Source organism: Podarcis vaucheri, assembly GCF_965113315.1.
Source record: "Podarcis vaucheri genome assembly, chromosome: 12".
Classification (NCBI taxonomy): Eukaryota; Metazoa; Chordata; class Lepidosauria; order Squamata; family Lacertidae; genus Podarcis; species Podarcis vaucheri.
In genome coordinates, this window is record NC_138750.1 from 27,910,051 (window position 1) to 27,934,541 (window position 24,491).

A 24,491-nucleotide genomic window follows, 5' to 3' on the forward strand; every position below is an offset into this window, starting at 1 on the left:
CTCAGGACTGAGCATCAGGCCTGAAGCTGTCCTGGGTCGCATGACAGGTAAAGATTTGACACAAGCCGCTTCTCTTGTCTCTGGAGGAGCAACACCACCAGAAAGTCAAGCCAAGGGAAAGAATAGCGTTGATGTGCAGTGAACGGGCAGTTTTGCCAATTCTAAAGCAAAATGCAGTTGAAATGGCCTTTTGTTTCACCAGCACTCAGAAATGATCATTTTCCAATGGACAGGAAAAGAGCAAACAACAAAATAAAACTAAAACCCCGCTAGATCCTTCTGGACTTCAGTCAGTGTGATTTATTGCTGACACCATCAGAAGCATTCTTCATTACTAGGCTTTCCAGAAACCTTCAGTACTCATTGAGCAGAGTGATGGTTATATAAGTTTACTAGCTTCAAAAAGAATTCAGAGCTACCCCATTTTCTCCAAGGACCAAGGGCCCTCCCAGGCAACTACTCTTGACACAATACACTAGCAAATACCAGCACATTAGCACCTCAATGGCCTCTTTCAATAATAATGAACATGAATCTTCCCCCCCTACACACACATTCTAAATGAGGTTTTATTAAAACTTTTTCATAATACAATCTAAAACAAAGTAATCTAAACAAAACAAAACAAAAAAATCCTTCCAGTAGCACCCTTCTTCAGATACACTTGTATCTGAAGAAGTGTGCATGCACACGAAAGCTCATACCAAGAACTAACTTAGTTGGTCTTTAAGGTGCTACTGGAAGGAATTTTTTTATTTTGACTATGGCAGACCAACACGGCTACCTATCTGTAACTAAACAAAAAAGAAACAGAGAGGGAAAGAAGAGGAAGAAAAATATAAGATTCTCTCTCACAAGTGTATCCCAACTTTTGTTCCATACAGAAAAAAAGACGTGCCTTCTCACCCTGGGAGATCTCTCCTTCCTTGCCTTGCACACAGGGTCCTTCACTAACTACCCTTCGCCTTCATCTGCATGCAAGTCTTTCTTTAATCCGGAGGACAGGACAACAGCAAATAATGCACACAAATCTGACATTGTCAGTCCTGTATCTTTATACTTTAATTACAGGCAAGTGGAATTCTCTGTTACTGTTAAAGCGCTTTAAGAGTGCTTTAGGTGTACAGTACGGAGATGACCTAAGTCTGAACTGTTTCTGAAAAAGGACCTTGTTACAGTCCTATGCCTAAAACGGTGGGGAAAATACAGTAAAATGTCATTGGAAGCAAGAGACTGCTTTCCTTTGATTTGATGCTGTTTATATGGGCAAGGAGAGATACTTGAAGGAAAGGAGGTTAACTAACTGAGAATAAAATTTACAAAGACTACACTACACCTAGTGCTTAGCAGCAGCCCATGTACATGGGAAGAAAAAAGGGTTTGTGTTTACTATTTAGTACGGTAAGTGGTTAGTGAAATGACATACATTCGGTGTGTGATTTTAGTGCACTGAGCTTCCAATCTCCACTCAATTTTCTGCTGCAATGCCATAAAGCTGAGTTACCGGCCAGCTGTGTCCAACAGGACGATGTTTCAAAATTATTACAGGAGTGGGTTGCTGGGTGTTCTTTTTTAAGAAAATAAAAGATGTGGGCTGCTAACTAGAGTTTTTCCACGATAAAATCTCTCCAGAGTAAAATGTCACCCAGAAAGGACTGAGACAAAAGCAGCATTCCTGCAACCAGTTTGTGGCCTGCTTTGGACTTCTGGGAGTTCATAGATGGATGAAGGAATGCAGTTCTTAGTCATACCTCACCTTTCATTAAGGCAAAGGGGAAGATGTTTTCCTCTCTTTGAGACAACAGCAGATTTGTTAGAAAGCTTTAATGTAGGAATGGCTAAGCTGTGGCTTGCCAGATGTTGTTTGGAATATAATTCCTATCATCCCTTGGCCATGCTGACTGGGACTAATGGGAGTTGGAGTCCCAGCAGCATCTAGAGAACCACAGGTTTCTAACAAAGAATATCTCACAGAACTTGATCCTTCTTCAGATGACACCGAACTGTCTCTGGTGATGCACAAATGAAAACCATGTTCGCTCACAGGTACTGTTTCTGTTGCCTTTTCGGTGACTACTGAAGACCTTCCTCTTCCAACAAGCCATTTAAGCAGAGATCTTTCCCAGTCTACAGATGTATTGTTTTTAGATGTTTCAATTGTTTTATCATCTGTGTTAGTTACCTTGGGCTCCTATGGAAGGCAGGGCAGGATATAAATCTTAATAATAGTAATATTGTTATAAATAATAATAGTTGTAGGTCAAGGGTTCCCCACCAGTGAGACATTTCCATAAAATCATTAAGACGCATCAATTTTCATAACATACACAGAAGGAAAAATTACTTCAAGGTATCAAATTAGCAACTGAAAGCAGTAAGATATCAGTGGAGCACCTGCTCTTCTTGCGTGTGTTAGTGAGGAGCAGATATTACAAATGTAAATATTCCTAGCTGAATCTGTCTATTATTTTTTCATTGTATACCATTTCAAAATGTATTTTTCATGAACACACACACACAAATACATAACTTACATAAAAGTAAAAGGACAATAAACCTGATACTGCAACATGAATAATAAATGCAAATAAGTGCTTAACACTATAATCTCCTCAGGGCAGTATCCTGTCATTTTTTATGAGTCTGGAATGCACCAGGAACCTCTGGAGTACCAAGTAAATATTTAATTTTATAGATGTAAAACACAACAGCAAACAATCTCAGTAGCACATTGTTTGCACTGTAGTATAACCCCAACATGGTGCACCTCAGCGGGAAGGAGAGGAGCAAAAACCAGGGACTGTCAGGCCTGCCAGAGAGCAATGTAAATAAAGGAAGATACAGATGGGCAAGTCCAAGTAGACTATTTCCCTGCCAATACAAGATTGTCCCACACAGTCCATTCCTTACACCTGAATCAATTGGAGGCCTGTGGTTGAGTTCATCAATAAAATGAATTGCAATATGCTGGCAAAGTGCACAAACTTTACAAACAAAGAAGAGTGAGAGGTTTGAGCTAAGATGCTTTATTGGTACTTTAAAGCGAGGCTCCTATAGTCCAAAAGTGTTACAATAATCTAGTGCAAGCAGCATCCTTCTCAATCCATATTTGTCCATCATTTTTTAACTCTCAAATTCTGATCCTTAGTTACTCTTCTGTGCCACTCAGAAAGTTGCATGCAGCATGCTAGTTAGGCCCAATAAATATTTCTTTTTTGCACCTAGTTGGACTAAATGAAGGTTTCTATTTCACTTCTTCTGTGGTTATTATTCACATTCGAAAAGCTGTTTTCACTAAATTCTTTGAACGCATGACATTGCCAAATGACTAGTTTTCAAACCATGCATTATTGCTTCATTGGCCAGTTGTTTAATGGTGGGATTCAAGTTGGGAAGTGAGAAGCCTCTAGCTAAAATCTTCAACGCCTGAATTTATTGCAACACCCATATCCTAATGTTTGGCCTAGAGGGGGGAAAAACTCATCCTGAGTCAAAACCTAGGGTGGGGATTTTGCAATATATTTCAGGTGCCACCTGCCAGAGGACTAATCAGCTCAGATCCAACATGCCTAAGAGAGTATCCTTTGCCAGAGAAAAAGTCACAATCTCAGCAGAGTGGCTGACCCCTTTTACAATCCTATCCATAAAATTACTTCCGCTTTGCAGATGTTTGTGTTCCATCAAAGACTTTGCAGATGTTTGTGCTACACTGACTGGCAGAAGCTGTTCAGGGTTTCAGACGCAGGACATTCCCAGCCCCATCTGGGATGCCAGGAATAGCACCCGAGAACTTCTGCATACAGAGCATATGTTTTACCACTGAGGTAGGGACCTTCCCACAATGGGGTTTTTAAAAATAAAATAAACATAAGCCCATTGAAATAATTGGTACTGAGGATCTGATTAGGAAACTGTTTTCCCATTGAAATAATTGGTACAGTGGTGCCCCGCAAGACGAATGCCTCGCAAGACGGAAAACTCGCTAGACAAAAGAGTTTTCCGTTTTGGAGGCGCTTCGCAAAACGAATTTCCTATGGGCTTGCTTCGCAAGACGACAATGTCTTGCGAGTTCCTGCTGGTTTTTTTCCTCCCCCCCCTTTTTCTAAGCCACTTAGTCACTTATCAGCTGATCCGATCAGCAGATAAGCCGCTAAAAGCCACTAATAGCGCTAATAGCGCTAATCCGCTAATCCTTCAATGGGCTTGCTTTGCAAGACGGAAAAACCGCTAGACGAAGAGAATCACAGAACTGATTATTTTCGTCTTGCGAGGCACCACTGTACTGAGGATCCGATTAGATGCACAGTAATTTGTTTCTTGGTTCACCCATAATTCCTTCCTTTTCTTTTTTACTAAATAGCAGCCCCTACCTGCTGCTTTGAAGATCAGAGAAGTGGCACTCTGGGAAAAGGTGCCTAGCTTTGACATTTGCCTCTTGCCATCCAACTCTGGAGGAGGAGGAGGAGGAGTTTGGATTTGATACCCCGCTTTATCACTACCCGAAGGAGTCTCAAAGTGGCAAACAATCTCCTTTCCCTTCCTCCCCCACAACAAACACTCTGTGAGGTGAGTGGGGCTGAGAGACTTCAGAGAAGTGTGACTAGCCCAAGGTCACCCAGCAGCTGCATGTGGAGGAATGGAGACGCGAACCCGGTTCACCAGATTACAAGGCTACCACTCTTAACCACTACACCACACTGGATATCTTGATTTGCCCAGAAACAGCTTCGGATGATGAAACGATCTTTCCCTCCCTGACTTACTGCTTGTATTTATGCCACCTTCAGAGGTCCAAATATATTTTTATGTAATGTTATTCTAACCCATCAGGGTGAGAAGTACTGTTGGAAAACCATGTTCCAGAGAGCTTGCCTCATTACACATATCGAGGAACTGTATTGCTAAGGAGAAAGTGGGAGAGAAATCTTCCTGTGTATTATATTCCACATCTGCCTTGCAAAGCAGAAGATGTACCTATAAATATCCAGTAGATTTGTCATGTCTCAGTACTATCACGTGCTGACCACCGAAAAAGTAACATATGCATGCTTCAAAAATCACTTGCTGTCTTCCTTAGAGAAGCAAACTCCTTTTCACGGATAGTTCTGTGGGGCAGGAAAGGGCATAGGGGAAGAGAGCTATATCTCTATGGTCTACCTGCTGGAAATGTGAGCAAGGTGTGCCCATCCTGATATTGGACTCCATCTCTCACCAGTCCCAGCTGGCATGGATAATGCCCAGGGATGATGAGAGTTGTGGTTCCACGACATCTAGAGGGCCACAGGTCCTCTACAAAATGGGCTTACTCTTTTGAGCTTCCTTTGCACAGATGACATAGAACACGTGTTACCAAAACTTGCTCACCTGCCCATCATTTGGGATCCTTCTGACAGCTCTGCCCCTCTTCCCTAAAATTAACTTCAGTGTCTGTTCAGCTGCATATCTGAAATGAAGAGGAATTTAGTGGTGCACTTCAAATGGTCCAAGTGAAGCACAGAGTTCCAGAATTCAGATCTGTAGGTTTGTTTTTGTCTTGCCAATGGTGGCTCTTCATGCTGCTGCCATTATAGCATTTCCAGTAACTCATGCCAGTTGTCCCTTGTTACAATAAGATGGCCATTTTCTAGCAGCTGCATGATGAAGAAATGCAATAGATGTGTAATGGAGGAAGCTTCAGCTTTTTTTTAATTGTTCTGCAGCGAAACACAGAAGCTCTGAAAGTAGATGGGCCAGGTTAAAAAAAAGAGAGAGAACAGACGCATGGGTAGGCAAACTAAGGCCCGGGGGCCGGATCCGGCCCAATCGCCTTCTAAATCTGGCCCGCAGATGGTCTGGGAATCAGAATGTTTTTACATGAGTAGAATGTGTCCTTTTATTTAAAATGCACCTCTGGGTTATTTGTGGGGCCTGCCTGGTGTTTTTAAATGAGTAGACTGTGTGCTTTTATTTAAAATGCATCTCTGGGTTATTTGTGGGGCATAGGAATTCGTTCTTTTTTTCCTTTCTTTTCCAAAATATAGTCCACCCCCCACAAGGTCTGAGGGTTAGTGGACCGGCCCCCTGCTGAATTTTTTTTGCTGACCCCTGGGACAGGGTTACCAGACCTTTAAAAGCTGTGTAAAAGAGGGGATTTCATGTTACTTGGCCACTGTTTCTAAAAGGAAAACCTTACTTTCAGATAGAGTCTCATTAGCCCATTTGCAGATGAGGGATGCAGACAGTGGCTTGCTTGAGGCAACTAAATGGGCTCACAACTGAACAGGGACTCAACCTTTCATCACCCAAGTCCACATCCCATGCTGCATTATTATCTATTAGCAGAATTATCATTAATAGGGTTCTTTCCCCTTATATTTATTTGTATGTATATGCATTTTTGCAGAGGCTGCTCTATCATAATAATGCATGAGATTCCTTAGCCCTCTAAACAAACTCTTATAAGATAGGTGGGCAGGAAAATAGCAGCAACATTTCTTCTTCTTCTTCTTCTTCTTCTTCTTCTTCTTCTTCTTCTTCTTCTTCTTCTTTTTGCATGAGTTACATGGCTACAATAGTGCAGAGGACTGTTTCCTTCTAAGTTCTTATCTAAAGAAGAGTTCTCGGAATCTCAGTGTTGTGTTGGTTTATTGTATAAATCAGCACCTAAATCAACATTACTCCTCCTCCTCAATCCCTGGACAATATCAGGGGTTAGAAATTATGATTATTATTGTTGTTGTTGTTGTTGTGCAGATGTTCTGGCACCCCTGAAATCTTCCCCTTGTGCCCAGAAAACCTGTTAGTTCCCCCTCCCCAATTCATTGCCCCCCCTTGGTACTGAGATGGCGTTAGTGGTTATCGTTCATCCTGTGCAAAGTACATAGGACTGAAGGAAGCAGCCGGAAAAGTGGCGCTATTTCTCACTTCCTCTTTCATGTACATTCCAAGGCCCAAATTAATTCCCCTGCACCAGATCCCTAGGAAAAGCAAAGTGTGGGTGGGAGTGTAAGGAAGGATGATGTACAACCCAGGGAAGGCAAGAGACCCAGAGAGAGTGGCAGCACTTGTCCAAAAGGTCAAATGCGCCCATGGACCTAGAAAGGTTGTAAGCACTTCTAAGTCCTATTGACTTCCATGGGAGAGGTGTGCAGTGCAATCCTATGAATGTCCGAGTAGAGGACTTAAAGGTAAAGGTAGCCCCGCCCGTACGGGCCAGTCGTGTCCGACTCTAGGGTTGTGCGCCCATCTCACTTAAGAGGCCGGGGGCCAGCGCTGTCCGGAGACATTTCCGGGTCACGTGGCCAGCGTGACAAAGCTGCTCTGGCGAGTCAGCACCAGCGCAGCACACGGAAACGCCGTTTACCTTCCCGCTATAAAGCGGTACCTATTTATCTACTTGCACTTAAGGGTGCTTTCGAACTGCTAGGTGGGCAGGAGCTGGGACTGAAAGACAGGAGCTCACCCCGCCGCGGGGATTCGAACCGCCAACCATACGATCGGCAAGTCCTAGGCACTGAGGTTTTACCCACAGCGCCACCCGCGTCCCTTACTCCCAGGACTTACTCCCAGGTAAATTATCATGAGATTGCAGCCTTAAATATGTGCTTAACTTTACCACTGAATCAATGGGTCTCTACCGGTGCTTAAACTTTGACTGAATTTTGACTCCTAAATACAAAATGTGGAAATGATCGCTCCTTGTCATACGTCTCCTGTTGGTTTTATTTGCATTTCAGAACACAACGGCAAGGCTGGGATGCGCTCCCTCACGCTAATTCTGTCAGAAATACTCCCAGCCGATCATCTTTGAACTCTTGCTTTCTAATAAGTGCAGCCAATTTATCGACAGTAAATCTAGGACGAGACAGACTCGCACTGATGTGGGCCACGGGGCATTTAAATTAAACAGGAACTCTCCAGCCATCTGTGTTTTAACTTTTTTTATGCCTTGATAATAAGCCCTGTTTAGAATAATTTGCTGTGGAAACTGGGACTTCGTGACTGACAGTGAAAGCCTGCGTATAAACAATCCAAGCCGGCCGCTGAATTTGTGAGAATGTCAGGCGAATTTAGGCTCATCATAAAAGAATTCTCAGTGACTGTATTTCAATATGACACTTTTATGGTTTTTTATTTTCTAGACCATTGCAGCCCCAGAGTCTTGGCATGATTTATACAGCCTGGCAGTGCATAATCTTTTGTATAAGATATACAGGCCTCCGGAGGTTTAATTTCTTTCCTCACTGTCACTGACAGCATTTGTGCTTCCCTTCTCTTCTATTTTCATTTCTAATGAGATATTGGACTTTGCTCAGCGAGAGGTGATATTTCCACATTTGCAACCTGACAGGCTAAATCACCAGATCTCAATGGTGAGGATACAAACCCATTTAAACTGTGTCAAAATATTCATGGAGCCCCATTGATTTGGGCAATGGTTATTAGGAAGCTATTTGGAAAGTTCAGGTTTAATTCTGGGAGCTTTCTGCTGCAAAATCACTCAGTTACATCACAGGGAAAATTGTATCAGAAGAAGAGAAAGCCTAGACTGATTTTTTTTTTTAACAGAGAGAGAGAGAGAGAAGAGAAGAGAGTGTTCTTCTCCCCCTCTTTCCTTCAAAAGCACCAACAGCCTTTTGAAGGGGGAGAGATGAGTCTTCTTTGATGCATTTATGAATGTGATGCATGAAGCAAAGTAATTTTCCCTATTGCATATAAATGAATTATCTATCAGACCATGGGAACAACAACATGGAAAGTACAGGCTGAAGGAGTGAGAGGTTGACACTACAGACTCCAAGCATAGCTTTTAGCTCTTCCTTGAATTTCATAGCTAGTTTATTCATGTTGATGTGGCTCCATCTCTGGAGGGCTCAACCACAACCACGAGCAAAAGTTAACTGCCACACTAGGAAAGCAGTGTTGGATCGCCACATGATGGGTTTGCTGCCAAGGAGAGCTAGGTGCATTCTAGAGCACACTCTCAATTTACACAGGGCAATGGCAGTGTCTAACAAGTCTAGCCAGAGTCCTCTATGAATGGGGTCTGCATCTTAGACAATGTCCCAGACTCCTCTGCAATGTTCAGGGATTCCATGGCAGATAAACTGCTGTGGGAGATTTTCCCCAAAGGCACAACAACTCTAGCCAACATCCAGAGGTGGCAGAGCTTATAAACTATTGGTTTCTGAGTTTCCAATGAGTTAAATATGTAGAACCATGCCTAGATGTTGGTATGGAATTAATATAATCAATGAACATTTTAATACAATATTTAACTTACTGACCCCACCTTATTTATAGGAAATTTTTAATCACCTTTTTATATAAAAAGTGTTGTTTTTAAAAAGTCACACTTTTGTAATTGGTTGGCAATAAAATGTCTGCAGTTCCACGTTACAATAAGTAGAGTTATGTAAATTCCCGTTGAATTCCTATGGAGCACCATATTACATGTACCTGAACACCAAGTTCATTGTGGAAAATGTTATTGCAGGAAATTCCACAGAAATTGGGGGGGGGGATTAGAAACGGCCACCACAATTATATCCTTATTATAAACTGCTGCCACCCTTTCTGTCTTTAGTTAGGTGGATAATACAGCTTGCTGGAACAGTTAGAAGTGCCTGCCAGTACTAGCATATATTATTACTATGGTTTCAGGCCATGTGCATTTTGAATTAGAAACATAAATAGGAACCTGATTAAGCAGAGGTTCTTAGGTTTTGTACCTATAAAAATATTGCATCCAGGAAAAGCAAGGCCACTTGGTAACATTTCATGGCACCACACTAGTGAGTTGCACAGATAATTTAATCAGATGTGGGTGGCTTCTTTGTGCAAATATGTCTATATACATTGCTAGTAAATGTGTGACATTTTAATGTATTTTTAATCTTTGTTGGAAGCCGCCCAGAGTGGCTGGGGAAACCCAGCCAGATGGGAAGGGTACAAATAATAAATTATTATTATTATTATTATTATTATTATTATTATTATTATTACTACTACTATTACACAGTTTTCTATTACACACTCTGAGCTCTTGAAGAAACATTGTCTCCCTTCCCACCAGGAGAACTGCCTTTAGAACAGGAGAGAGGAAGGAAGGCAATTGCATCTGTGTTCATGGTGGACTGTGGGCTAGCCATTCATTAATGAATCTGCTCCTTTTTTAAAGTGCTGACATGGTCAAATGGCATTTACACACACACACACACACACACACACACACACACGGCTCAAAATTCAAACTGCAAACGTCTCTGTTCACTAATCTCTTCTGCATGGTTCTCCAGCTGTTTTTGGACTACAACTTCCATCATCCCTAGCTACCAGGACCAGTGATCAGGGATGATGGGAATTGTAGTCCAAAAACAGCTCAAGACCCAAGTTTGGGAAACCCTGATCTAAACAAGATGGAGCAACCTCCCCAACCTGGCAAGCTCCAAACATTTTGGACTACAAATCCATTAGCCCCAGCCAGCACAGCTATCTGATCAACTGGACTGCTAGAGTAGGCACAGAAACCTTATATCTATCCCTATCAACCAGGAAATAACAGATTTTCAACCTCTGTCAGAGTCATTGTGCCTCTGAATACCAGTTGCTGGAAAAGACAGGAGTAGAGAGGTCTCTTGTGCTCAGATCCTGCTTCCATGTTTCCCACAAACATCTGGTTGGCCTCTGTGAGAACAGGATGCTGAAGTAGATGGGCCTTTGGCCTGATCCAGCAAGCACTTCTTATGTTACTATGTCCTCCCTACTTTTCGAAAAGGAAATCATCTGAAGAATCCCATTCAAAAGTCTATCCCTAGGGGAATCATACAGTGAACAATACAATACACAAAGGCATAAAAGGCATTTCACAGGTGTTGTAGTGTATCACTCCTCTGGAATCCGCCCATACTAAATTATAAGAGCTTCCTATTTATTAGTCTCGTTTTGTTCAGATGTTTTAGAAATTGGACCAGAAAGCATTTGGGGGCAAACTTGGAGCTGGCCTATGCTGTAACTTCAACCAGTATAAAAGCGAGACAGTATGAACTCTGGATGATATTGAAGGAAGCCCAACCACAGATATTATCATGCCAATAGGATGGCAGGCTCAAGAGTGACCCCAGAATCCCCGAAGATGACCCTTTGTTTGAATGATTTAGTGATTCAAAATCTTAATAAAAACATAATTCTAAAAAAGAACAACGTCAAAAAGAATGGCTGAATAGTTTCCAGTTTGACAAAATTTGGCCAACCCCTCACTTTCATCATCACCATTTTTTATTTGTATACCGTCTTTCTATCTTACAATACTCAAGGCGGTTTACAGGCTGAAGAAACAAAAAATCTACAACTTATAACAATCTAATGCAATACAAAAATGTGATAATGAAACAAAACTTTAAAATAAGCAACCTACATCAAAAAGTAACATTCCTTATATCTTATCCAGACATTTAACAGTGCTTTCCTAACAATATGGTTTTTAAATGTTTTGTGTGCTTTAACCTTGTCATACCACAAATATGCATGCCACCCAAAAACATTATTGAAACCTTCTAAATCCAAAATATCTGTGTTCTCAAGAAGCAGCCATTCTTTCAGCCAGCAAAATGCTGCTGATTCATAATAAAGTTTAAGGTCTGGCAGGGCAAATCCACCTCTGTCCTTTGCATCAGTTAATATTTTAAATTTTATTCTGGGCTTCTTGCCCTGCCAGACAAATCTAGAAATGTCTCTCTGCCACTTCTTGAAACAGTCCATTTTGTCCAAGATTTGCAATGATTGAAACAAAAATAACATTCCTGGCAATACATTCATCTTTATAGTAGCAATTCGACCTAACAAGGAAAGCTTCAAGTGTGACCATATCTCTAAGTCCTTTTTCACTTCTGACCAACATTTCTCATAATTGTCTTTAAATAGGTTTAAGTTCTTAGCTGTCATATTAACCCCCAGGTATTTTACTTTCTTAACCAGTGTTAAATCTGTCTCCTTCTGAAACCTCTCTTTCTCAATCAGTGTTAAATTTTTCTCAAGCACCTTAGTTTTTAACTTGTTCAACTTAAATCCTGCCACATGACCAAATTCCTGAATCAATTCTAATACTCTTTTAGTACTAGATTCTGGCTCCTGTAACGTCAATACTAAATCATCTGCAAAAGCTTTCAATTTGTACTTTTTAGCTCCGACCTGTATACCTTTAATCAAACGGTCCCTTCTGATCATGTTTAGCAGAAGCTCCAGGACCGAAATAAAGAGCAATGGGGAAATTGGGCAGCCTTGTCGTGTCCCTTTCTCTATCTTAAATTCTCTGTCACCACATTGTTAACTATTAGTTTAGCCTTTTGTTCTGAATAAATTGCACTTATACCATTTTCAAACCCTTGACCAACCCCCATCCCCTGAAGATTTTTCTTCATGAAACTCCAAGAAATATTGTCAAAGGCTTTCTCCGCATCTACAAAAATTAAAACAGCTTTAGTATTAATATTCACTTGCAGCTTCTCTAAAATGTTAATTATATTTCTCGTGTTGTATAAGGACTTACTTGAAAATAAAACCCCAAGGTGGTTGTCACCGATGGAAGCAAAGGCTCAGAAAAAGCTCAATATGGAGGCCAAATGGCTGAAATATTGGGAAATTTTGGAACAAGAAGGAGACAAATTGAAACTGCAGAGTTTTGAGAAATTAAAAGATAAAGTGCGAGACTGGCTTCATTACTATCAGATAATGGAGGCATACAATTTGGACAAGAAAATTGGCTTCCAGGTGGAAAAATCAAAATTAGAAACAGAACTGTTAGAACCTAAAACTAAGATTTTGTCAAAGATGTATAACTTGCTGTTGAAATGGAATACTCAGGATGAACCGGTGAAATCTGCTATGATTAAATGGGCACAAGATGTTGGACATAACATTATGTTTGCTGACTGGGAACAGTTGTGGACCACAGGTATTAAATTTACGGCATGTAATGCCCTAAGAGAGAATATTATGAAAATGATATACAGGTGGTACATGACACCAGTCAAGCTTGCAAAAATTTATCACTTGCCCGATAATAAATGTTGGAAATGTAAAGAAAACGAAGGTACATTCTTTCACCTTTGGTGGACGTGCCCAAAGGTTAAGGCTTTCTGGGAGATGATTTATAATGAAATGAAAAAGGTATTTAAATATACCTTTCTAAAGAAACCAGAGGCCTTCCTGTTGGGCATAGTCGGCCAATTGGTGCCAAAGAAGGATAGAACTTTCTTTATGTATGCCACAACAGCAGCAAGAATACTTATTGCAAAGTATTGGAAGACACAAGAGCTACCCACCTTGGAAGAATGGCAGATGAAGGTGATGGACTACATGGAACTGGCAGAAATGACTGGCAGAATCCGAGACCAGGGAGAAGAGTCGGTGGAAGAAGATTGGAAAAAGTTTAAAGAATATTTACAGAAATATTGTAAAATTAATGAATGTTAGAATGATGTTGGATAAAAACTAAGTGGTCTTTAGCTGTAATGTTATAAGGGAATATGAGAAAATGGACTATTAATAGGTAAAAATCTAATGTTACAATATTTTAAGACTGAAGACTAGGATGAACAAAGAGGGGAGGGATTTGCTGAACTAACAAACTGAACTGGAATACAGAAAAGGGAGGCGTGAGGAGGTCCGGGAAATAAGCAAATGAAAGACTGAATTGTTTTTAACTATTTTTTTGTATTTTTTTTTCTTTTTCATTCTGTAATATTTTGAAAACTAATAATAAATATCTTTTTTAAAAAAAGTAACATTCCACAATTATTAGAATAGTACAAAATAATAATATCAACATATAAAAGTTAAACAGAAATCCACTCAACAGTTACAAAACTGTAATCAATAAAACAACGGCGAGCCACAGTACATAAAATAATACAATACAAATTGAGAAGCAGAGACTAGAGGGTGGGGTAAGGCAGGTGGAAAGAGGCCTTGTCTGACGAAGTCTCTCCCCTCACAGTTCTTCCTCCAGGCACAGCTTCCTTATGAGGAGCCCCATATGGTGTATGGCACCACCATACACCACTTGTGGGAGAAAAATATATACAAGTTAGAATGAATTTCCTCCTCCAAGGCTAGCATTGCGAGAGGTCTCATGTGGCAGGAGTAAGTACCGAGGCTGGAACATTCAGAGAGCTGTCCAGCAGTAACTGAGCAGCCACAGGAAGCTTGGACCAGCAAAGGGAGCTGTCCAGCAGAATCTGAGTAGCCCGAGCGTGATCTGCAAACCTAGGGGAGATGCGTCCCCTCAGAGTGGCACTGGCCAGTTTTATAGGAGACCAGATGGGTCCACCTGTTCCTGGTCTTCCTCGAGGCTCTGATCCAAGTCAAGCACAGGACTTGCCTCCTCACCCGGAGTAACATAGGAAGCTGCCTTGTACTGAGTCAGACCAGGGGTAGGTAAAGGTAAAGGGACCCCTGACCACTAGGTCCAGTCGTGACCGACTCTGGGGTTGCGGTGCTCATCTTGCTTTATTGGCTGAGGGAGCCGATGTACATTTTCCAGGTCATGTGGCCAGCATGACTAAGCCGCGTCTAGCGAACCAGAGCAGCGCATGGAAACGCCGTTTACCTTCCCACCGGAGTGGTACCTATTTATCTACTTGCACTTTGATGTGCTTTCAGACTGCTAGGTTGGCACTAGCAGGGACTGAGCAACGGGAGCTCATCCCATTGTGGGTATTCGAACCACCAACCTTCTGATCGGCAAGTCCTAGGCTCTGTGGTTTAACCCACAGCGCCACCTGCGTCGAAGGGAGCATAAATTATTGCAGTAAACTGAGCTTGTCATCTTCTGTATTTTATCTTGTTTCATTTTCTTGTAAGCCACAACTTTTGGTTGTAAAGTAGTTTATAAACTGAAAAGAAATGAATAGATAAAGATATCCCGGACGGCACTAAGTGTCTATCTTCCCACAACAAAATAATCTCAATGGCTATCAGTTCTCGGGAAAGGAAAAGAAAACAGCACCCACACTTCCACTTGTTCTGCTGTTTCCCCCCAGAAAAACCCACTCAGCAACAAGATTACAACACTGAAGAGTCACTGCCAGTCAGTGGTATCCAAAATGGTGCTTTACAGATGGTGACTCCAGCTACCATCATCTCTGGCCATTGGCCACGTGGTCTGGGGCTGTTAGTCCTGTCATGAAATTCTACTCAATTTTGATCCAGAGTGGATTCCATTGTATAGTTAGCAGAGTAAAAACTTAAATACGTTGCAGAATTCCCCCAAAACAGACCAGAGGCAATTGTATTTCATCTAGCAGAGCTTTACTGCTACTGAAGGCAAATGAGCATAATCACAAATCCAATACATTCAGGATTGACACTGCCCATAAGAAATCCAGTTGCAGCACACTTAACTTGAACTTGCTATAACTATAAGACTAAACTTAACACTACAGTGGTACCTCGGTTTAAGAACTTAATTCGTTCTGGAGGTCCGTTCTTAACCTGAATCTGTTCTTAACCTGAAGCCCCACTTTAGCTAATGGGACCTCCTGCTGCCACTGCGCTGCCAGAGCACGATTTCTGTTCTCATCCTGAAGCAAAGTTCTTAACCCAAGGTACTATTTCTGGGTTAGTGGAGTCTGTAACATGAAGTGTATGTAACCCGAGGTACCACTGTATACAGAACACCACGCCAGAAGAAAAAGAGATAGAAAGAGAAGGTGAAACCTAGGCCCCTTCTGGTCCTACTTTTATAGTCAGCATGACCTTGACTGAAATATAACAGAACCAGTCTAAACCGGCTGTACTCAACTTCTCTGAAGGCATAACCCAAACACCAGGAACCTTCTGCTTGTTTCTTTCACACAGAGAAGCTTCCAGACCTTCTTGAATTAATTAGAATAGGAAAGATCTCTGTACATCAGATAAACACTTTCTGCACTAAGAAATGCAAACTGACAAGTCTGATGGCACCATGAGGGCTACCCTTGCTGTAGACAGTACTGAGCTATATGGACCAATGGTCTATCTCAGTAGAAGGCAGCTTCTTATCTTCATGGGAAAAGCAGCAGACTATAATGATGACACTTCAGTCTTAATGAAGCCTGTGAGGGCCTGTGCAACTTGGACTCAGGGAAGCCAATATGGATATTCATCTAAAAGGGATCATTGTTTTGCATGAAAGAGAGACACTGTCATTGCTGGATGGTCAAAGTGATCCATTTAATGGACGATTCTATCATTTCACAAGGTTTCATTCTGGGCGTGGTTTCTCCAGCATTAATGCCATGCCCAAGGAGGAAAGGAATTCAAGAATCCCAAAAGAGGGAGGAAGACAGTAAGGACTGTCATTTAAAAAAACACACACACACAATCACAAACTCCCCCCCCCCCTTCCACCAAACCTGTTCCTGTGATACAGATTGACAGCCCTTTTAATATGAAATAAATCAGCCAGGGTAAGGAACGTCTGTGAGAACATAAAGATTGAGCGTTGATTGACGCAGCCTCTCTGATACATGCTCTGTTGGTGTTCGCTTTATAGCAGCTAACTTGAAAGGATGCCAGGCGCTCTGAGATGTTTCAAGTGTTTTGAACCCAGCGTACACTCATCAGACGCACTGATTGGGTGTTCGGGCTTAAGGTGTGGTGCAGCAGTGTTTGTGCCAAGACAACGCTGAGTAAAGAGAAAAGAAGAAAAGTCCAAAAGAAGCTGGTCGACGCCAGGTGCCACACAGTGGTTAGAATCCTGGACTCTTGTTAACAGACGTCTCTGGGAACAGCTTCCTAGACAGTGAGATGCCTTTGTCCTGAAAGCATGATCCAACATTGGGCCAATAGCAGATCAGCATCACTTGTAGTTGCTTAAAATTGTATTTGCTGAAAATGGACAATATTTTGTCCAGCTTGTGCCATTTGCTGCCTACCTGGTAGATTCATCTTGGCACCTGCTAGCTCTGATAATGACAAAGGTAAACTCCCTCTTTGTGCATTGTGATCTGTCCTGCATCTTACAAAGCGAACCATATGTCAAATGGAGGGGGAAAGATGAAAAGGATGTCCTCTTGCATTTCAAACCTAGTTGTTTGTTTTTTTAAGGCATTATACTCAGGATGTTAAGTTGTTCATGAGTTCATGAGGATAAAATCGTACAGCCTAGGTTTAAAAAAGACAGGTACAAAGATCTACAAAATAATAATAATAATAATAATAATAATAATAATAATAATAATAATAATAATACTATCCCGCCCATGTGGCTGGGTTTCCCCAGCTACTCCGGGCGGCTTCCAGCACATATAAAAACATGATAAAATGACAAACACAGGGAGGAACGAAATATTAATACACATCTTCCAAACCTAACTGTAGTTTCAACCACAAGGTTGAGGGACCTATGGCTCTCCTGGTATTGTTATTGGACTACAACTCCCATAATCCCTCATCACTGACTACACTGACTGGGGGTGATGGGAGTCCAAGAATGTCTGGAGGGGCACAGAATCTCCACCCTCAATCAAGCAACACGAGCAGTCATGTTTACTCAGAAGTAAGTCCCACTGCTTTCAATGGGGATATTATATTATATTATATTATATTATATTATATTATATTATATTATATTATATTATATTATATTATATTGTATTGTATTGTATTGTATTGTATTGTATTGTATTGTATTGTATTGTATTGTATTGTATTGTATTATTATATTGTATTGTATTGTATTGTATTGTATTGTATTGTATTGTATATTATATTATATTATATTATTGAACTAGATGGACCAATGGTCGGCCTCAGTATAAAGGCAGCTCCCCAAAAGCTGGTGTTTGAGTTAGAACATATTTTCAGGGACTATCTGTGTGCTTTCAGATGCTACATGCTAGCTGCTAGCTGTTTCCATTCCTTCTGAGCATTGAGGTTTCGTGGTGGGATGCGGGACGTCCTGCGATTAATATTGTGTTTGCTTCTGGTTGCTTCGCACAGCATATCCAGTGGGCCCTAAAGCTTCTAAGACCACAGCCCCTTCTGCCTTAAGCTAATCTCTTTGTGATCCGCACACACAGGGGTGCACTTTTATTTCATAACAGAAGGGAACTACCTGGGGGATGGAACCAGCCATCTGTCACGACCATTTCCTTTCTTCATCTACTTCTAGGTAGCTGGGCCTTAGGGTATTGTGAGGTACTTACGGCTGCTTTCCTGAAGTGGGCAAGATGGTTACAGTTCCTCTGGCAGCTGGCAAAACTGGTGGGCTTTCATCTCTGCCAAAGATAACTACTTCCTGGAATCAGTTTGACCTTGGGAAAAGCCTCTCTCTCTCTCTCTCTCTCTCTCTCACACACACACACACACACACACACACACACACAATTTGCAGCATTAAGTGGTACAGTGGTGCTTTGTCATTTGAAGCTATTTTTTCTAAGGTGGGGAAGGTGTGAGAGAGAGCTGGGCAGGGGGCGCCAGCCCAGCCCTGGCCGCCGTCAAAGTGACCCCACCCCCACCGGAGCAAAGCGGGGCTGCGCTGAGCTGCCTTCCCATCCACACAGGGGAGAGCCTGGCCAATGGACACAGCCCTTGGTGTGTGAAGAGAAGCACCGGGCTGGGCTGTGCTGGGAATGCCTATCTAGGGATGCCTGGTTCACATCCCTACAAAAGTTGTGCATCTGGAGGCATGGCCCCCCTGGCACCTTCCATGCTGTGTCCCTGCCCGGCAGGTGGGTGGGCTGCTCTGCTCACAAACCACACCCCAGCTCCTCACTTCCTTGACGCAACTAAAGTCTACGCGCTACCATTTGTCAAAGGTTCAGGAGCACCGAACAGTTTTGTAGGCAAATAGGAAAAAGTGCAGAGGAAAGGACGAGTTTGTTTCAGCAAGGTGTGTTTGGGCCTGTTGCAAATCAGGTTCTGTACATGTAGATTTCTTCTTATTAGGATGACCAGAATTAAAGGAAACCAGGCTTCCGGTGTTATGTACTGAAGTTCTCACCCTGGGCCAGCAGGGGGATACTGTAGATAGTTCAGGTCCACATATGCAAATAAGGGATCGAAAGTGACGTTCAGTGATTGGCTAGTTACAGAAAATGGTTACTGTTGTGTTCTAGTGGAGCTCTATATAAGCAGGCTGGCTGAACCCTTCAGTTCAGTTCAGTTCTGGCCTGTGAATAAACAAGAGTTGTTTGAAGAATCGCTGTGTCGTCTGATATGTTCACCCACAACTTAACATCCTGCGCTCTCAGTTTTTTTATAAGGACCATGCTAGACAGTGATGCTAAATACATCTTTACATTTACCATGCAGTTGTTCTTGTTTTATGCAAAGAGCAACAAATGCAGAAGAGGCTGCTACGTAAGAGGAATGAAAAGGGGATTTAATGTTCCCCTCCTGTGATCCTCAGGAAAATCCCCTCTGCTGGAACTAGTATTTTCATTCATAGGAAATCCTGCATTGGTGTCAATCTGACCATAACTGCTCTAATCCCCTTACATGTCAGTCAGCCTTTGCCACTGAGAATTGGCATTTAAAAACAACAACAAAAAAAAACCACAGGGCAGGACAGGACAAAACCTGCATGGTAAATGCAAGGATGCATCTAATATCACACCTAGCTTGGTCCTTAAACAAACCTTTTTAGAGCAAATGCTGTTTGCATTTTTTAAAAAATAATGATGTACTGAAGACACATTTAACTTCATGTCTTTTGGGGACCAACCACTGGCTTGCTGATCGGAAGGTCGACGGTTCAAATCCCTGAGACGGGGTGACCTCCCATTCCTCAGTCCCTGCTCCTGTCCACCTAGCAGTTTGAAAGCATGTCAAAGTGCAAGTAGATAGATAGGTACCACTCTGGAGGGAAGGTAAACGGTGTTTCCGTTCGCTGCTCTGGTTTTGCCAGAAGCGGCTTAGTCATGCTGGCCACATGACCTGAAAAAAGTGTCTGCAAACAAACATTGGCTCCCTCGACCAGTAAAGCAAGATGAGTGCCGCAACCCCAGAATTGTTCGCGACTGGACTTAACGGTCAGGGGTCCCTTTACCTTTACCTTTACATAGTTTTGTCAGGTGTGAAATGGGTGAAAAACTTGTTTGAAATTCTCTCCTACACAATCATCAAAGTTACAGGTCCTCTCTCCCCCTTTGCCTTGGAGTGTTCTACTTTTCATAAACTCTCTATTTATTTTTTTAAAAGTTTCTCTGTATATCTTACATCTTTTATTTACTGCTTGGCTGTTTTCTTTAAAGTTCATTGGATTGCTAATGCTATTTATACTCACAATGAGGAACTTGGAGCATAATAAGGGTTACAACAGTATGTGGCAACTAGACTGGTGACTGGGAATGGCCACCGAGACCATATAACACCGGTCTTGAAAGACCTACATTGGCTCCCACCACGTTTCCGAGCACAATTCAAAGTGTTGGTGCTGACCTTTAATGCCCTAAATGGCCTTGGTCCAGTATACCTGAAGGAGCGTCTCCACCCCCATCATTCTGCCCGGACACTGAGGTCCAGCTCCAAGGGCCTTCTGGCGGTTCCCTCCTTACGAGAAGTGAGGTTACAGGGAACCAGGCAGAGGGCCTTCTCGGTGGTGGCGCCCACCCTGTGGAACACCCTCCCATCAGGAAAGAAACAACTATCTGACTTTTAGAAGACATCCTGTTTAGGGCAGTTTTTAACATTGGATGTTTTATTGTGTTTTTAATATTATGTTGGGAGCCTCACAGAGTGGCTGGGGAAACCCAGCCAGATGGGCGGGGTTTAGATAATAAATCATCATCATCATCATCATCACACTAACAAAGGCAGCTTCCCATAGTCCTAATTTAAAGATCTCCGGCTTTTCTCTTCCCTAGAAGATGCATTTGCCACAGGTCTATGCAGCTTCTGAGCAATGGAATCTTGGTCCTCCTTTGCACCAGACACATACAGTGGAGTCCTGTAAACGGATAGCCAGAATTGAGACTAAGTCAGTTCAATGGAACTGATTCCCAGGAAAGTGAGGATAGGATTGCAGCCTCAGGATCTCCCTTTTCCCATCACGAGCAAAGCCATACACGCAAGAAAAGTCTCCCTTTGAAATCCTTAAGCTGAGTATTTATTTTCTTAGCCAGCTAATGCCTATGAAAGGTTTCTAAGGCTTTTTTTTTTTTGGCCTGGGAAAGTATATTTCTCCTGTGTGCTCCCAAACCAGGCATCTGTTTTGCATGCCTGCACACAGGCCTGCGCACGCCTGTCGTAATTTTGCTGCTTCTCATCTCTTCCCCACCCCCCACCCCCGAAACACGTCCTCCCTAACTAAAGCTAACAGGTATGCCCTCTTGCGAAACAGTTTTTCTTTACACTCGGAATCTGTCATTGTGCTGAGAAAGCAGCCGCTTTAAACAGATTTCATCTCTGTGTGTCACTGCTCATGTCAAAGTATAAATGGGCTCAGACGTAAGAGTTGTCCTGCTTTCATCAAGGGAGCCTGCCTGCCTTTGCCCAGTTCCACTTGGTTAGGCTTGTTATTTAAATTGTTAAAATTGAGACATCGGCAGTAAATTTTCAGAGAAGATATAACAATTATTAGATACAAGCGAGACTCTTGTACTGGGGAACATAGCGTGCCCTCCATCCAGAATGGAATTAGCTACAAATAATTTACAGCGGTTTTCTTTAAGGAGAGTGGCCTGTAGTGCTTTGGAAGTACATTAAATCACCGCCATCCCCCAATAGCACCGTATTTCCAACTTTGAGGGGGACTCAATGCAAGTCAGCACAGTGCCTCAGCACTCCAGGGCACTGCCTTCTGAAGTCAGCCACTTTTGTAGAACGGCACTTCCAATTCCCAGTGCTGCCTTCCAGCCCTGAGTGGCAAGTCTCTGGGTCTCTAACACACCCACACCCATCCCAGTGAAGAAAACCAAGAGGACCAATTCTCTCCCACCTGAGCTGTCAAGGGAGACTGATGGACACTGCACCATAGGGGGAGACCCCACAAGGTTGTGATTTTGTTATAGCTCGGGATTGCCCAAACGTGTCACTGCTATTGCTGATTAAAAAGGAGTGGGGAGAGATTATTTTAAGAACCCAACTGGTGCATCCCAACCTATTCTTCTGATTGTTAATATTTCTATATTATTTATTTTATTTTATTTATTTATTCTTAATGATTTTAATAATTTGTTATATATTCTTGTAACCCGTGCTGGGACCTTATGCTGAAGTGTAGGTAAGAAATAATAATAATAATAATAATAATAATAATAATAATAATAATAATAGGAAAATGCTTCTACTGCACGTCTTTTTATATTCTTTATTAAAAGATTAACAGTACATACCGTATTTTCCTGTCTATAAGACTGGGTTTCCCCCCTTAAAAATAATGTCAAAAATTAGGGGGCATTGTATACATGGATAGTGTCTCCCCCCCATTTTCTTAAATCTGAGTCCCCCAAAATAGGGGGCATCTTATACATGGGGACGTCTTATAGACGGAAAAATATGGTGATTACAAGTACACAGAGTAAGAGAAGGCATGAAAAAGAAGAAAAAGAAGTAGTACCCATGCAGAAAACAAAATGGAACAAAACCAAAACTTGTATACATTACATATATATATATATATATATATATATATATATATATATATATATGTAATGTAAATATATATATATATATATATGCTTTCGTAGATTTTCACGGGTACAGGAATGCAGGTTTTGGTGTCTTCGGGTGTCTTCCCGTGTAAGAGTCGGGGTGTCTGTGCGACGTTTCGACGAGGTCTCACTCGTCATCTTCAGGCTGGTGCTTTCGGCTTCTTGTTACTGGAACAGAGCAGAATCTGGTGTTTGAGTTCCTATAAATACTGTTGAGGGGTGTGGTGTATAGCCTCCAACGTTCTGGGCAGAGAGGAAGTTCCTAGATTAGTGTGCCTCTTCTTCTTTTGTTCCTTAATTACTTGAGGGATATCTTGAGTGATTTCATGAGTGATATTCTGAATACCACTGGGTGGGTCATTAAGTGTAGATTAGTTGCTAAAGCTTTTGTGTCTTGACCTCTTGAGCTTGTGAAGAGTTTTTCTGAGAAGATGGCTGTGCTGCATTTAGTTGTGCTCTGGCTTGGCTTCGTGTATAGGGGCGAGCTGTGGTTTTGTGCCTTGTGCCAGCCAGATCTGTGTAGGGATTGCAGGGGGGTGCAGCATCCGGAGGTGCCACTATAGTTTGGCTACTGGATGGAGTCTGTAATATGTCTGTGGAGAGGGTCTGGGTTTGGGTCTGGTGTGGTTGATTGGTGACGGCGTTCTGTGTGCCTCTGGTTCTGGTGTCGGTTTTTGTGGGGAGGGCTAATTTCCAGATGTCTGGCAGGCGGGACGTGTCGTCACGCTTGTTCATGTTGTGAGGGTGTTTCTCTATCTCGATGGCTTCCATGATTATTCTCTTGTGGTGATGTTCCATGTTAAAGAGCAATTTGGAATCTGCAAAATTAATTTCGTGTCCTGTTTCTTTCATGTGTTGGAAAAGAGAGGAAGTTTTTTCTTCTTTTTTGACGGCATTCTTGTGTTCTGCGATACGTGCATTTATTCGTCTGTTAGTTTGTCCAATGTACGTGGCTGGGCAGACTTTGCAGGGTATTTCATAGACCCCTTGGTTTTCCAGCTGGATTTTGTCTTTTGGGTTTCTGAGGATATTGGCTATTTTTTGGTTGGTGCAGAAGGCTGTTTTGATATTGTGTTTATGGAGGATTTTGCTGATTTTGTCTGTAGTGCCCTTGATATAAGGAAGGAGGGCCATGCCATTGTTTTCTTCTGTGTCTTGGTTTTTGGGGGGTGTTTCTTTTTGGATTAGCTTCGTAACCCTGTTTTTCTGGTATCCATTGGCGATTAACACATTTGAGAGATTCTGTAACTCAGTTGTCAAGTGGTCTTTGTCAGCCAGGCGTTTGGTTCTGGAGATGAGAGTCTTGGCTACGGAGTTTATTTGTGCAGGGTGGTGGTGTGATTGTGCATGTAAGTAGCGGTTGGTGTGTTTTTTTTTCCGGTAGATAGTGTGTCCTAGGGAGCCATCAGGTTTTTTGTAGATTAGGACGTCAAGAAAGGGGAGTTGGTTGTTGTCTTCTATTTCCATAGTGAATTGTATTTTGGGGTGTAGGCTGTTGAGATGTGTGAGGAAGCTATCTAGTTTTTCTTTCCCGTGTGGCCAAATTACAAAGGTGTCGTCAACATATCTGAGCCAAAGTTTGGGTTTGTGTTCTGACTTGTCTAAAGCATTGGTTTCAAAGTGTTCCATGTACAAATTTGCGATGACCGGTGAGAGGGGTGATCCCATAGGTGCTCCTTCTATCTGTTTGTATCTTTGTCCATTGTGGATGAAGTACGTGTTGGTTAGGCAGTGGTTGGTCAGGTCCAGGATGTATTTGGGGGGGTTGTATTTGTTTTGAATGGCTGTCAAGGCTTCATTAATGGGCACTTGAGTGAAGAGAGATACAACATCGAAGCTCACAAGTAGGTCATCGGGATGTAGGTATTGCTT